Here is a 16,193-nt window from a genome sequence, read left to right as displayed (position 1 = left end):
ACATCATGTAAAACTGCAGAAAATCAGATCCAAAGAGTAATTTGTTAGATTTAATAGTAAAAAGAAAAAAAAAAAACTTACTTTCAATGGAGTAATAATTAGACCAAAGACAACAACAGAAAAATCAAAGGACCGTGGAATGACATCTCTAAAGAGCTGAAAAAAACAGCTGCCAGCCTAGATTCCATACCCAGTTCATATATCCTTATAGAATGAAGATGAAACAAACATATTTCCTGATGGAAGCTGAGAGGATTCACCACCAGCAGACTCATACAAAAGGGATTCTAAAGAAGGAGAAATCAAGTAGAAATTGGAAACAAGTTTGAACTGAATGAAGAAGGCTAAAACTTGTGGATGCAACCAAAGGTGTGTTCAGAGGGTGATTTACTTTTAATTAGGACTCATATGCATTTATTAGAAAAAAATTAAAGCTAAAAGGTAATATGCTAAACATCTTTGTGGATATTGCAGTCATTAAAAAGGAGAAGAGCATATAATGAATAATCTTAGACCAATAAGTTTGAAAATTGGGATTAAATTTATTTTTCTAGAAAAAAATGCAGTTTACCCAAACTGACACTAAGTGAAAAATATGAATAATTTGATAACTATTAAAGAACTCAAACCTGAATTAAAACCCTTCTCACAAAGAAAATGTCAGGCCCAGATAGCTTTACTGGTGAATTCTACCATACAATTAAGAAAGAAACAAGAATCTGAATAAGATTCTCAATAAGAATCTTATGACTGGGGCTTCCCTGGTGGCGCAGTGGTTGAGAGCCCGCCTGCCGATGCAGGGGACACGGGTTCGTGCCCCGGTCCGGGAAGATCCCACATGCCACGAAGCGGCTGGGCCTATGAGCCATGGCCGCTGAGTCTGCGCGTCCAGAGCCTGTGCTCCACAACAGGAGAGGCCACAACAGTGAGAGGCCCACGTACAGCAAAAAAAAAAAAAAAAAACTGGTGGAACAAATTCTGCCAGAGAAAAGGAAAAAGAAAAACCTCTCCCACTTCTCAATTTGTTGTATGAGTTGCCTTACACATGCACCTGACAGGAACATAACAGAAAGGAAAAAGACAGACTAATTGCACATGGAAACACAGATGCCACCGTCTTTAAAGGATACCCTATAGGTAGACAGACAGATTAATTGCAATGTGTGTGCACGATCTATGAAAAGAATAACACATTAGACTAATCTTATGCCTTTCACCAGACTAATAAAGGATAAATGATAGGATCATCTCAGTAGATGCCAAAAAAAAGTTGATCAAATTCAACATCCAACTTCATAAACGTAAAAGTTCTAGAAAAACTAGAGCTAGGAAGGAATCTGTACTTAAGGATGAAATGTTGAACACTATTCATCTGAGACTGCTATGAGATAAGAATACGCACTATTAGCCCTGCTATTTCACAGTGTACCCAAGGTCCCAGGTAGTACAGTAAGGCAAGAACAATAAATAAAAGGATAGGAGGATTAGAAAGGAAGGAATAAAACTGTCATTATTGGTATACAATATGATGCATGCAGAAAACTCAAAAGAATCTACTGAGAGACAATTAAAATTAATCAGAAAGCTTAGCAAGGCCTCTGAATGTAAGATCAACATATGCAAGTTTTGAATTTCTCGGCCATTGTCTTAGCTCAGGCTATCATAACAAAATACAATAGACTGGGTAGCTTAAATAACAGATAATTATTTCTTACATCTGGAGGCTAGAAGTCTAAGATAAGGGCGCCAACATGGTTGGGTTCTGGCGAGAGCCCTCTTCCCGGCCTGTAGCTGTCTACCTTCTCACTGTGTCCTCCTGTGGAGAAGAGAGAGTGAGCTTTAATCTCACTCTTCTTATAAGGACACTAGTCCCATTGTGGGGCCTCTACCCTCATGATCTCATCTAAACCTGTCTACCTCCTAAAGGCCATATCTCCAATTACTATCACATTGGGAGTTAGAGCTTCAATGTGTGAATTTGGGGGGCACACAAACCATCCATAAAACCACACAGGGTATGAAAAAATGTAAAGTTAGTTTCTATTAATATCAGAAATCAAATGCCTAGGAATAATTAAAGATATGCAAGCTTCTAGACAGAAAACTAAAATGTTATTAAGAGGCATTAAAGAAGAATTAAATAAATGGAGACATGAGTGACTCAGTTTTATAAAGACTCAAGTCTTCTCAGATTTACCTATAAATTTAATGCTACTCAGATTTACCTATAAATTTAGTGCTGTCTCACATTTACCTATAAATTTAATGCCGTAATTTTTGGTGGTGGTGGTGGGTTTTTTTTTTTGTAAAATTGGAAAAATTAGTTCTAAAACACTGATGGAAATATAGCCAGAGACGATTAAAAGAACAAGACAGAAGTATAGGAGGGCTTACTCTAAAGGATATTGACTTATTACAAGGCTACAAAAGTTAAGAGAGCATGGTGTTGGTACAAGGATAAATAGAGTGATGGAACAAACTAGAAAGCCCAGAAACAGATCCAGGCACATATGAACACTTGATATAAGATAAAAATGACATCACAGAACTATGGGGAAAGGAAAATCTTTTCAACGAATGGTTCTGGAAAAATTGGATATCCATGTAGAAAACTAATGAAACTATACCCTACCTCATACCATATGCAAAAGTCAGTTCCAGGTGGATTATAATTCAAAATCTGAAGTGCAAATTTAGAAGGGAATATAGGAGAATATTGTCATGGTCTTGCTATCGGGCAAGACTTTTTAAATAGGGCAGAAAGCATTATTATTAAAAAAGATTGATAAACTGGACTACATTCAAATTAGTTTTATCAAAGACACCATTAAGGGAGAGTAAGAGAGAAAAATGCAAGACACGGAGTGGGAGAAGCTATTTGCCACATATACAACCAATGAAGGGCCAGTATCCAGAAGGTAATATTTTTAAAGAAAAAGAAAAAAATGTATAAGCCAATTAGAGAAAGTCAACAGCCTAGTAGAAAATACAAAAAAGGATTTGAACACACACTTCATAAAAAATAGGTCTCAAAATGGCCAGTAATCCTTAGTCACCAGGGAAATGTATACGTTAAACACAATGAAATACCACTATAATACCCACCACAATAGTCAAAATTGTAAAAGACTGAAAATATCAAGTGTCTAAAGAATGCAGAACAACAGAAACACGAATACATACTGTGAGACTGCACTCGCATAAAGTTCAAAAACAGACAAAACTAAATTATAGCGTTTAGAGATACATTCATTTACAGGGTAAAACTATAAAGGAAAGCAAGGAAGCAATCATCATAGAATCAGCCCAGTGGTGACCTTTGTGGAGGAGGCAAGGAGGAGCTTTCGATTGGGGAAGGGAGTGTGGAGTGAGAGGGTGGAAGGGCTGGCAATGTTCTGTTCCTTGTCATGGGTGGGTGGCAAGAAACATTGGCTTTTTTTTTTTTTTTTTTTTGCGGCACGCGGGCCTCTCACCGTTGGGGCCTCTCCCGTTGCGGAGCACAGGCTCCGGACGCGCAGGCTCAGCGGCCATGGCTCACGGGCCCAGCCGCCCCGCGGCATGTGGGATCTTCCCGGACCGGGGCACGAACCCGTGTCCCCTGCATCGGCAGGCGGACTCTCAACCACTGCGCCACCAGGGAAGCCCGACACGTTGGCTTCGTATTATTCTGTGAGCTCTATACATGCACACACACACACACTTTTCTGTATATGTTATATTTCACCGTAACAAGGACTAAAAATAAATCAGATAAATGAAAAATTTTAAGTTAAGGACAAAAGAAAAGGAAGGAAGAGATTGACTTTAATGTATGGTTTAATTGCTGGCTGGATATTCAATTATTCCAGGATAAGTTTAAACGGAAAAGAATAATTGCCGCATATATTCTTCACAGACACTCCACTACTGAAACGGAGCAGGACCCTATGGTCCTTCCCCCATGTGTCCTCAGCCTGCCTTCTGTCTGTGAAAAAAACTTCAGCCGAAGAATAAGTTTAATCAGACAAGTGAGAAAATGCAGAAACAAAGGAAAACAGTCAAACAGGACAAAACAGTAATAGTTCAGTTAGTAAACAAAGCCAAGAACCTTTAGTTCCTCCTCAAGGGCTATAGATAATATTCACAGCCATGTCCTGTGAGCTGTCTTGTAGATACTGAAACCCCCAGGAGGTGGGAGAAGTCAACTACATGATGACTAGACTGTACCATGTTAGAAGTTGCCATAATTCTGAGAATTGGCCTCAAGGAAGTGGGAACAAACCGACGCTGGAACTGAAGATTAACTGTACCTAAAACAGTCAAGATGACACTGGTCAGACCACCCCGTGACCAGTTTCAAGATGACTGTTGGAGCTGACTGTGCTGTTTCTGCATGCAGCCCCTTCCCCCTCAGCCTGTAAAAGCTCTTGCCCACTGGTAATGGCGGGTGGGGCGGGGGGAGTTGGCCTTTGGACAGGGGTCCGCCTCCATCCCCCCCTCCCCCCCACTCCCATTTGCCGGCATCCAAATTAAAGCAAACTTTCCTTTCCACCAACCTTGCCCCTTTATTGGCTTTTGAGTGGCGAGCAGCCAGACCCCCACTGTCAGTTACACTGTTACATCAGAAAGTCGATTCTCCTCGTCTTGGCCATCCTCCCCGACTTTAAGGGACCATGCTGGCCTAGAAGATCATTATTTCAGGAACTGAGAAGGGGAAACCACCACAGAGGATGCTTCATTATTAATGCTTCTTAATGATACCACTTATGGAGATCTCATTATGGGCAAGTTATACCAAGCACTTAGCAGCCCTTATTTCAGTTAACCCCCACAACAACCCTCTAGTATTGTCCCAATGTTCACACGTGGAAACTAGGCCTACGGTCGCTATAGGACTTTCCCAAGGACTCTCAGGTTATACGTGGAGTCTGGGCAACCCAGGCAGTCTGACTCTGCAGCCCACACTTAACTTTACACTAAAACTGGTGGGTCTCTGTATAGAAATGTCCTCCTCTGCTTAAATCCTAGCTAACTAAAGACAAGAGTTGTACAATGAAGCTGAGGTGCAAGATAGAGCTTACTCTTGCTTCTTCACTAACTTCAGGAAAAGTACCAGTATTTGGTGATTTCTGTGCTGGGGGCTTTGCACAGGTCACTTTATCCAATCATCACAACCACTCTGCCAAAGAGACACTGCTGTCCTGTTTCCCTATGCAGCATTGGCTATGGGCTGAATATTTACCTGAAAACTAAAACTGCATTTGATGAAGAGGAGTGAATCACAGCTAATCCACCGTGGACCATAAGGCATAAGATATTGCATTCCTGGAATCAGTGAGGACTCCCAAGGGCTCCATTCAAAACCTTTCAGTTAGGGTTTCCTTTAGCGATAGGGGGTTTTCACCAAAAGTCTGTAATTAGCCCTTGGATTTCAAAACATTTAGAAAACAGTTGAGAGAGTCAAACAGAAAATAGGATGCGTGTAGCAGACATGGGACTTTGGAACTGCCAACCTCTTCCAAAACCACAGTTGTAAGCATGTGACTCCAGCTTGGCCAGTTAGAGAGCTTCTCTACCGTTTGGTGTATGGACATAGAGAGAGAAGTCCTAGAAGGGGTGATATAGACTAGACTTGAGGCTACTGGCATGCATCCTGCTTATATTTGGAGAAGTCTGATGCAGGACAATCCCCCAGAGGAAAGGGAGACAAAAGATAAAGGGAGGAGAAGAACTGTCTACAGCCACCCCATCCTTCATAGTTAAAAGGTCGAAAAGGCACTTTTCTCTGGAGGCTTATTTGAAATGGAGTTTCCTTAGTTGGCATCAAGAGTCGTGGCTACAACATGGGCCCAGATTGCTTGCCTCCTAGAGGACCTCTTTAACCTTGAGGTTCTAGAACTCAACCACCAACTCTTTGTTGAGGTCCCACTTGGAGCCCAACACTGTCTGAGGCACAGTAGGTGAAGCGCATCCCTGCCCCAGAGATGCTGATGAATCGAAGCAACACGACTGATTTAAGAACAAGCAAGCGTGTAACAGCATTCTGCGCAAGTCGGCAGTACAGTGTCAATCCTACCTGTGGCCAAATCGATTTCTCTACCTTATCCCATCATAAAGTAGTTGACTTTGTGTCAGTTGTGTCTACCACCCCATGCCCACAGACAATTACATGCCCTCCAAGAGCCAGCCCCACGGTCTAGGGTTAGCCAATCAATTTTAATGCACATTTAAGAGATTTTCGAAGTGTGCGAGTCCTCGCGTAAGATGATAGATCACGTAATAATTAAAGCATTAGAAGAGCCCAACTGAGGATTCTCTTTCCACCAGCAGATATCTTTAGGTCAAGAAGGGCTATAAAAACCGGCACATCATTTTCATTCCTTTAAGACAGGCAAAAAATGGCCTTGAATGTAATTAGATGTTCTTAGCAATTTTCCTCTAAAGCTCCATGTCGTGTTCCAGTGAGGCTCCAAAAAAGGTAAGAACTGTGGGCATTCTGAGCTGCAAGCTGATGGGGTGGTATTGTTTTGAAGAAGTGAAAGCCCATGATATTGCATGAGTCATTTTTTAATTAGAAATAAGCCAGAGTCATAGATAGCTATGGGAAAGGGAAGCTTTGTAACAGGGCTCCCCTGAGAACTCTGCCCCCTCTCTTATCTCTCGGGCGACTCCTGCAGATTCCAGAGTTATCCATTTGGAAAATGCTCAAGGCAGTGAATCAGCATTTATCTGTGACGCCCCTATCAAGGGTTTGCTTTATACTCTCCTTTCAATGATCTGTTGTCTATCTGAGCAGGTTTTTTTTTTTTTTTTCCCTCTTTTTAAGTTTGACGATCTTGTTTGTGGTTAATTTTTATTTCTTTAATCCTTCAAAAGAATGACACTCAATGGAAATGAAAAGTAGTGCAAAAGTTTAAAAGAAAATTATTTCCAATAAAACCTAAGAACTCCCCTCATTCTGGGTAAGGTTTCATGATGCTGCAGTTAAAAATATAGCTTCTTTATATAGAATATCTTATGTCAACTGTTGACCTGACTCTTAAAATACCCATCTATACCCTCAAACTCACCCGAGGTCATACAAAAGAATGAACATATTAAAATAGGAAATATGTTAAGCTTATGATCCTTTTAAATGGGACATCAGATCATGTCCCTCCCCTATACTTTATAAAGCCAACCAGGACCTAATCACAGGAGGCCTTGTAGGCCACAGAGAAGGACTCCGGATAGGATCCAGTCTCATCTCCCCTGACTCTCTGCCCCACACTCTTGCCTCCAGCTTTCCTGCTCCCTGGCAGTTACTAGATTATATCAGACAAGCTCCCGCCTCTGGGCCCTGGCATTTTTTGTCCCTCCTGCCTGGAATTCTCTCCTTTCCTCCCTCCATTCTGTATTTGACTGAAATGTCATCTTCTCAGAAGGGCCTTCCCCAAGTTCCCAACCTAAAATAGAGCCCCGTTTCCTCCTATCCCTTAAACTTGCCTTACTTTTCTGCATAGGGCTCACGATCACCTGTCATCATATTATAGACTTATTTGTTTGTTTGTACCTTCCACTAGCAAGTAAGTGTCCGAGGACAGGGCCATTGTCTTTGGAACTTAGAACAGTGCCTGGCATCTCAGGGGTGCTCAAAAACACCGAGTGAATGAATGAGTGACAATATTTCTTTAGAATCTAGACCTTTCTCTGGGCCAGGTACTACACTAAATGCTTCACTTGTGTCATCTTTAGGCCTCATGACAACTCTATGATGTAGATGCTACTATTTCCCTGATATGTAGATGATGGAACTGAGGCACAGGTGGGCAAAGTAACTTGACCAAGGTTGCACAGCTAACAGGTCACAGGCCTAACTTGAGCCCAGAGCCCATGCTCTTAAATATTAAGTCAACCCTTTAGATACGCCCAGGGGTCCCCCACCCCCAGAGCAGCTTCACTGTGTGCTCTCCCCAGAGCCTGCACCCCAGGATACTGTCTTAGAGCAGTGCCGTCCAATAGCAACGGAATGTGAGCTACACATGTCCTTTTACATTTTCCAGAAGCCACGTTAAGGACAGATTAAATTAATGTTAATAATATATTATATTTACCCAATATATCCAAATTTAATCATATCTTTATAGTATGAAAAATTCCTCATATAAAAATTATACAAATATAAAAAAAAATGTGATATTTTAAATTCTTTGTTTAGAGTAAGTCTTTGAAGGCCGGTAGATATTTTATACTTTCCGCCCATCTCCATTCAGACTAGCCACGTTTTTCAGTGCTCATTCACCATGTGTGGGTGGTAGCTACTATGCTGGACATTGCACCTGTGAAAAGGGGTTGAGCTCTGGAGTTAAGGAGATCTGGTTCCAATCCTGCACTTACTGTGTGACTTTTTCCCAGCTGTTAAACTGGGGTTCTGATATCTATGCCATGGGACTGAAGTGAAGATTAAATGAGTTTTCCATAAGTAAGGCTGCACACACCTAGCACAGGAGCTGGCCAATCGATGCTCTGGACGGATGGCTTTCCCTCCCACCCAGAAAAGAGAAGCTTCTGAGCACAGCCTTCAGGGCCTCTCTCCTCACTCCAGTTGAGCCCTTTGAGCCAGTGCCTCTGCGTCCACTGTCTGCCAGGGGTGGGGAGGTCTCCAGTGGGAGGGACAGAGTGGGGCGGGGGGGGCCCTGGCTTGAGGCCTTCTCCCCTGGACCATCCACCTGAGCTCTGGAGAATAGGTGAGCCTCCTAGCCCCCTTGCAGGGCACTCTTATAGGGCTCTGCATTTCCCCAGGGGTCTCTTCCTGGACAAAATAACCCTTAAATCCCCAAGGTGAGCAATCAGCTATCTCTCCTATCAGCGGAAGAGAAAGTTTCCATCTCCCTATGGAGAAAAATCCGAGACTCTGAGCATCTTTGGGCTGGAAGGGAGTTTAAAGAGCCATTACTTCAACCTGTGGTTTTACAAAGGAAGAAACTGTGGTCTAGAGAGCAGATACGACTTGCTCAGGCACACACAGTGATGGTACAGGCTTAAAACTAGACCCTTTGCATTGACAGTCTATCTGGACACATGTAGAGATGGAGCCATAGAGATTTCCCTATATGGGCAGCTGACACCTCTCTACGGGATACGTTCATCTTTGTCTTTTCACAATCTGCATTTCATTCTCAGCACTAGAAACTTGGGAGAAGCAGGGTAGTGTGAAATAGGCACTATTCCCAGTAGCCTTCAACTGTGTTTTCTTGCCAGTTTTCTACCCTTGATCTTTTGGTGCCACGTAGAACTTAAACGTAATTCACGTTAGCCTATTTGTGAGTAACTGAAGTAAACCATAACTTATTTGACCATCAGTTTCATAGCATTAAAATACAACATTAAAGATGTCATCTCTGTTTTTGATGAGAGGCTCTGCTTCAGGTAACAGACTTTTATCCATTAGCCTAAGGATTTTTCTGGATTGTAATCTCAGCTTACATACAAGGCAAACGGAACACAGTTCTATCAACTTCAGTGCCTTTTAAATGGTGGAAAGGAAAAGACATAATGACCCCATTAGGCTGTTAAACGTGCTGAACCCCGACAAATTCTCACCGTCACGATCCTTGAGGATTTGTCTATAATCTCTCAGCAGATATACCTTTTATTCAACTACAGAGTTGTAGATACTCCAGACACAAGTGCCATTAATTAAATAACACACTCAGCAAACTCTCAGAACCATTAATTATCAAAGGTAGCCTGTTCCACGCTTGGCTCGAAAAGTCTATTATAACAGGAGAGCACAACTAGAGCGAAGGAATATGCTGGAGGAAGGTCACCCTCAAAAGCACGATAAGAAGAAGCTGCCAGACAAAGTAAATGACAAAGCACGCAGGCCTCTTAGCTCTTCCTTTGCCCCTTGGAGGATTTGAAGGAAGGGAAAGAGTTTCACATTGTAGGGACTTTTTCTCAAAATTAGTTTCGTTTGTGGAAGACGGAAGGAAATATGAAGTAATCCCTTTTCATTTCCACTGAGTCTTGGGGAAAAGTAATGTCAGCTAAAGATTTAGAGACAAATAAAGGCTGTTCTTCATCAACTCCCTCAGAACGAGGAAGCCTTTTAGGGAGGGTCTTTGCGAGGCACAGATACAGGGACGTGCATGTCCATGGACCAAACAGGGAAGACAGAAGCCTTACTGCCTTCCAGTGGGACACGAGAACGTGCCCACGAGCAGCACGAGCTGCCTAGGGGTGGGTTTGCTCTGCTTCGTCTCCCTCCCAACACCTAGCCTCAAAGCTCGTGTAGCTTCATTTCCCAGGACACGAGGGGATGCCGGGCTGCGTAAGGCACTCACAGCCACAAGCGCTGGCATCATGGGGTGTTAGTTTCTGCTGTATAATAAAGGGAATCAGCTATACATATACATATGTTCCCATATCCCCTCCCTCTTGCGTCTCCCTCCCACCCTCCCTATCGCACCCCTCTAGGTGGTCACAAAGCACCAGCTGATCTCCCTGTGCTATGTGGCTGCTTCCCACTAGCTATCTATTTTACATTTGGTAGTGTATATATGTCCATGCCACTCTCTCACTTCATCCCAGCTCACCCTTCCCCCTCCCCGTGTCCTCAAGCCCATTCTCTAGTAGGTCTGCATCTTTATTCCTGTCTTACCCCTAGGTTCTTCATGACATTTTTTTTCCTTAGATTCCATATATATGTGTTAGCATACGGTATTTGTCTTTCTCTTTCTGACTTACTTCACTCTGTATGACAGACTCTAGGTCCATCCACCTCACTACAGATAACTCAATTTCGTTTCTTTTTATGGCTGAGTAATATTCTTTGTGTTTGATCTATCCCTTCAAAGAGAAGAGTGACAATGCTGAGTCTGTGGCCACTCCATAAAGGACAGCCCCGGGGTGAGCCCCGACCCCGCCTCAGGGCAGAGGTCTGCATCTCCCCTCCTGAGGGGGGCTGGCCACATGGTGCCCGGAGCCCCGCTCAAGGTGACAAATGCGGAGGATTGGGAAACAGACCCTGTTTAAAGGGAAGTTAAGTAACACCCTCTCATAGTAGGAAGTTGTGTTATTGATCCGCAGGTGTAACCAGCCACAGAGGAACCGTTTTGAGTGAGAAAAAGTGCTGGGAAGTTGCACTGCTCTCTTGAGTCCATCCTCACATCACTGGGTTTCTGGCCACTGCCCTTGGGGAAGGGTAACCCCTTCCTGGCTGTAAATGGATGGATAATTGCATCGCCTCGGTTCATAGTCAGAGTGGCTCTCTGATCCTTCCCATTTCTTCTCCCCCAGCTTCTTTTTTTACCCATGTACTGTAAGAGATGGCCATCAGCAGCTTTTGTGGTCCAATTTCTGAGACCAGTTTATTAAGAAAAAACTGAAAAGTAGGGGTCAGGGGTGCCTGCCCTTAGAAAATGGCTCACCTTGCTTTTGCTGTGAGCAAAATGACTTTCCACGGCTGTCTGCCTGTATCTGGAGCCTGCTACAAACCAAGAATTACTTTTTTTTTTTAAAAAGAGAGAGCTATTACAGAGGAATTTTGTGTTAGGGTCTCACAGCTTTGTTTTGTGGGCGAGTGTAGTTACTCTGTTTTAAAACCATTTCTGTGTCAGCTTTGGGATGGAGGCAAAACAAGTTAATTTATTCATCCTTGCAGGCAAGAGGCACTACCTTTGATGGACAATACTTGTCCCCTACGTGTGGCTCTGCTAAGAGGGCAGAGGACCGACAGCCTTAGTAGAAGTTGAATATTTGCCACTGAAGGCTCCTGAAACCTGTCTCCAGCAACTGAATTGCTTTGGGCCTTTGGAGCATTTTCCTGGGAGCACACTCTGGAATTGAATGAAGAGAGAGACAAGCTTGGAGGCTTCACCTTCACACTTAATAATTCCCTGCCAGCCCAGGCCACGCTCCAGATAGTTAGATCAGAATCTCTAGGGCTGGGGTGAAGGCTTGGTATTGTTTAGACCTCCCCAGGGGGTCTAAACCATAAAGTAGGTGAGAGACACTACTTTAAAGAAACAGGAAGGCAGATTGTGTTTTTATGGTCCCCAAAGTTCCTCTGACACTCTACCAAGGTAGATTACCTGGGGTCAGCTCCCACCCAGGTTCATCTTTAGAAAGAGAGACAGTGATCTGTTTTCTTAGCTTCAAGACAGAAGGGTCCTCCTCCGCTGGGCCTCTAGGATGGAGGAGGGACAGGGTTAATAGGGAAGAGTCTCCTTCATTGACACAGTAAGAAGAGGTTCCCTTGAATATATGCAGAGGGTGGTTGGAACTGTTGGAAACAGAGGACTCTGCCTGATGGAAGCCTGATGATGCCCTCATGTTTAAGGAAACATTGGCGTGGTTCAGTTCAGACCCCGGCTGGGATCCCCTGGCCCCCTGCTTTTACCCTGTACTCACTCAGGCGGGACAACAAACTGCAAATCGATTCCAAAGACTTTCCTGAAGGTTTCAGGGAGAGATGGGCAAAAGGATTACAGCCCACACAGCAGATCTTACTCAAAACTTACTTACATATATATGCGTTAGCATACGGTATTTGTTTTTCTCTTTCTGACTTACTTCACTCTGTATGACAGACTCTAGGTCCATCCACCTCACTACAAATAACTCAATTTCGTTTCTTTTTATGGCTGAGTAATATTCCACTGTATATATGTGCCACATCTTCTTTATCCATTCATCCGATGATGGACGCTTAGGTTGCTTCCATGTCCTGGCTATTGTAAATAGAGCTGCAATAACTAACACACCATTGTAAAGCAATTATACTCCAATGAAGATGTTAAAAAACAAAACAAAACTTACTTACATCTTCTCCATCGGACTGTTTTATTTTCCTTCCTAATTCAAAGCTCCCCTCTCCAAAAATCTCTTCTACCCTGCAGAGCGACGGGGCCTCCCTTCTGTCTCCATTTCCTGCTCTGTAAAGCCACCCCTGCTCTGAGCTTCGTGATGCCACCTGTTCCTCCTCCAGCGTGGCCTTGCAGGGGGAGGGGACAGTCCCAGCTCATCTTCACTGTGTTCCTCAGGAACACAGAAATACTTGAAAAGCACGTGTTCAGGGGGATCAGTCAAACCTCAGACATTCTGGGCTTCTGTTCTCAGAACCCCAAAAGCCCACGTTTTCTGGACTGCTCACCTGGCACCCGATTATCTACTGCCTTGCCTCACCCTGTGTGATGGGTTTCCCCAAATGGGCTGGAAGCACCTCGAGGATCTCATTGTTCAACTCTTGGCACCCTCCTTAGAGCCTTATTCATGCTTCAGTAAATACATTTGTTGATACGCCCACATGGCATTGAAAACACCACTGCCTAAAGGTGAGATCAAAGGGAAGTGGGGACATGAAGGGCACGTGGTACATGTAGTCCAACCAGAAGATGGCAAGGTGAGTCCGCTGCCCAGATGTGCCCTCTTGGATAATGAGGCCGAATCTCCGGCCTTGTAGCTGAGCCTGACTTTCACTTGCTTTGACGCTCGTGGGCCTCTGCTGCCTGGTGGCCTCTGCCTTGCTGTGCAACACAGAGAGTAAGCAGTGATGAGGACAGCAGCAGAGGCTCACACTGGTGGGTCCTTCTGATGCGGTAGGCACGGCTCTGAGCGCTTTACATGTGTTCACCCACTCAGTCCTTCCCGCAGCCCCAACCTTGCACGTCTTACGTCACCCCCACACACACACGCAGCCAGTAAATGACAAGGCTGGGCTTCCGCCCCAAGTCTCAAAGTCCAACATGTTCACTCGCTGTGCTCTGGCAATGAAAAGCTTCCAGGCTAGTTGGAGAGAAGGAACTGCTGAAGACAGAGCCTTAAGTAGCCAGGCGGACGGCTTGAATGCCAAGGCCATGTGAGGCATGCTTTGCAGAAGCATCAGAAGCAGACTGACAGAAGGCCTGCTCAGGAATGGACGCACAGGCAACCCGGGAGATTCAGAAATGACAGGGCTGGTGTCGGGAAGGGCGGGTGAAGGAAATAACACAGGGCCGCGGTGTTTAAAAGACCAAAAATAAAACCGAGGGAAACTTCTCCTAGGACATAAATCTGCCCTCGACAGGTGAGGCGGAGGAAAAGAAAGGGCACATCCATTTTCAGGCCTGCACAGGTGCCTCTGACTCAGAGGCAATAATCGTTCAAGGACACGGGCAATGATGAATGAGCGGGAGATGACGCACGTGTGCAAGCAAGATGGGTGGTGCTGGGAACAGCAGGGAAAGATCCCAGCATCACACAGGAATGAGACAGGCCCCCTTCTGCAGGGGGTTGGGAGGATGCAAATTGACTGGTACCCACCCCCTACTTTCCACGCCACACTTACAGACATCAGTGGACCTGGGGAGGCGGGGAGGCGGGGAGGGGATCCTGAACCGAAGTGTGAAGGCTGAAGCAGAAGTGAGTTGGTTTCTGTGTTCTGGATCCTGGAAGGGAGCAGATGTAATTCCAAAGGGATGCCCTGCCTGCCCTTTGCTCTCTGGCCTTCTTATGAACTTACAGAAAAAGTATAGCGCTGGACTCACTAAAAACTCACTGCATGAGCCAGAGGCTGAAGTGTGTGCCCGTGTGTCCTCACCCAGTGGGGTTGAATGGGCCCGTATTGAGGTATTGAGCATATCCTTGAACTACACACGGGAACGAGCAGGAAGCTGGGTCTTTGCACCTTGGCCTCCCAGGTCTGTGTCCACAGTGTTGCACTCAAAGCCATGAATAGCGAACAGTAAGTGAAAAGCCATGTAAATCTTCACTGAAGTCTCTGGAAAACCCTGAAGGAAAGTCCATTTGTGCTTCTCCACAGTGGTTCTCAAAATCTCTTCGTATATCACACCCATGGTAGCTGCCCCTAATATCTCCTAAGAGCCTTTTCTTTCAACCTCCCCCAAATTGTATGAAATCTAGCCTGTAAAATTCTGCTCTTTCGCCCCCTCCTATTTAATTTTCCCTTTCCTGGAATGGTCTGCCCTTGGAATGTCCCCCAAGCAAGTCAGCCCCGGCTAATCCAGCTCCTGACCACACCCACGTTACTAATCCCAGTGAGTAAGGCCCAGAAGCCAAGTATCCGACAGCTTCTCCTTTGGGGTAAAGAGAGGGTATCAGAGCTATGAAATACATTTCTGTGAGCTAGGAATTATCTTTTTTTTTTTTTCCGCAAATAAGATTAAAGGGCTTCCCCCACTTTCCTGTTTTATAAGTAGAAGTCCTTTGTTTAGGCCTGGCCTAAACCCTTCAGGTAACTTGGCCTTGAAGCAAAGCTGATTCTGCTTGCTACACACTAGCTCAAGAATTCCCCCATCCAGCGGCGGGTGCCTCAGACTATGATCGTAGGGACGCTTGCTAACAAGCACAGATTCTTGGCCTTCTCTCCACACCGGCTAATTCAGAACGTGGAGGACAGGCTGGAGAAATCTGTGTTTTTCTTACAAGCTTGCCAGGTACTTCTGATAATGTCTATAGTTGAGAATCTATTCTTACCTAATTCAAGGTCTGAATTGGCTTCATTTTGTATGTAAGACTTGCATCCTTAAAGCAGATTAAGAGACCATGCGGTTGACCTCTGGGGCCTAGGCTGTGGGCAGAAGCCACAGAACAGGTGGAGATCCAGGGAGTACGGGCATCTGCAGGGCTGGAACCCACCTATGTCACGCCACCGGCCCACATCTGTATGGCTTCGTGTAACGTGTTAATGGCAATCTAAGAGATCGGCAGTAAGCAGATTTACATTTTGTTTATTGCCGTGGTTCAAAAAAAATGCTATTTGTTCTAACTAAATGTCTGGTTTATGTTCTGTCATTTCCAGGCACCAAAGGAACTCAAACAAGTCCCAAGGCATAAGGAAATGGGGCTCGTGCTTTAGGACCCTGCGGCACTGAAACTGAAGCTGAGCAGATTTTATTACATCCTACAATTCGACAACCTTTTGCAAAGCATCTTATCATGCTTGTGGAAGCAATCGGGGTTATGTTTCAATCTCAATGACTGACAGGCTGCCTTCAAAACAACGGCACCCGTGGCCCTTCCACACTTCCTTGGCTATGTACTTAGAATAGAACCTTTTCTAAGTTGCCCCTTGGCCTGGATGGAAATAAAATGATAGTTAAAATATTTAGCTTGCATGTTGGCTAACTTAAAAATTGACATTTGGGGTCCTCTGAAAGGCACGACTGAGGATAGATCAAATCTCCTGTGCTTCCTGTAAACCAAAGGTTTGTTAAGGCTGAGAGAAGATTTAC

At 44.5% G+C, this 16,193-nt stretch overlaps 1 protein-coding gene across 6 annotated transcripts in view; it reads left to right on the top strand.

The window, feature by feature from the left end:
• The window catches only part of FHIT (fragile histidine triad diadenosine triphosphatase), a 1,455,268-nt gene extending 1,439,281 nt beyond the window's left edge, over positions 1-15,987 (top strand). For all 6 annotated transcript variants that reach the window (XM_082663608.1, XM_082663605.1, XM_082663607.1 and 3 more), the window contains one exon: positions 15,761-15,987. The gene's annotated coding sequence lies outside the window, so the exon portion shown is untranslated. The remainder of the gene's footprint in view (positions 1-15,760) is intronic.
• The last annotated feature ends 206 nt before the right edge of the window (positions 15,988-16,193 follow it).

Source organism: Grampus griseus, assembly GCF_964374135.1.
Source record: "Grampus griseus genome assembly, chromosome: 10".
Classification (NCBI taxonomy): Eukaryota; Metazoa; Chordata; class Mammalia; order Artiodactyla; family Delphinidae; genus Grampus; species Grampus griseus.
The sequence above is the reverse complement of the archived record's forward strand: the minus strand, read 5'-3'. Positions and strand labels throughout refer to the sequence as shown.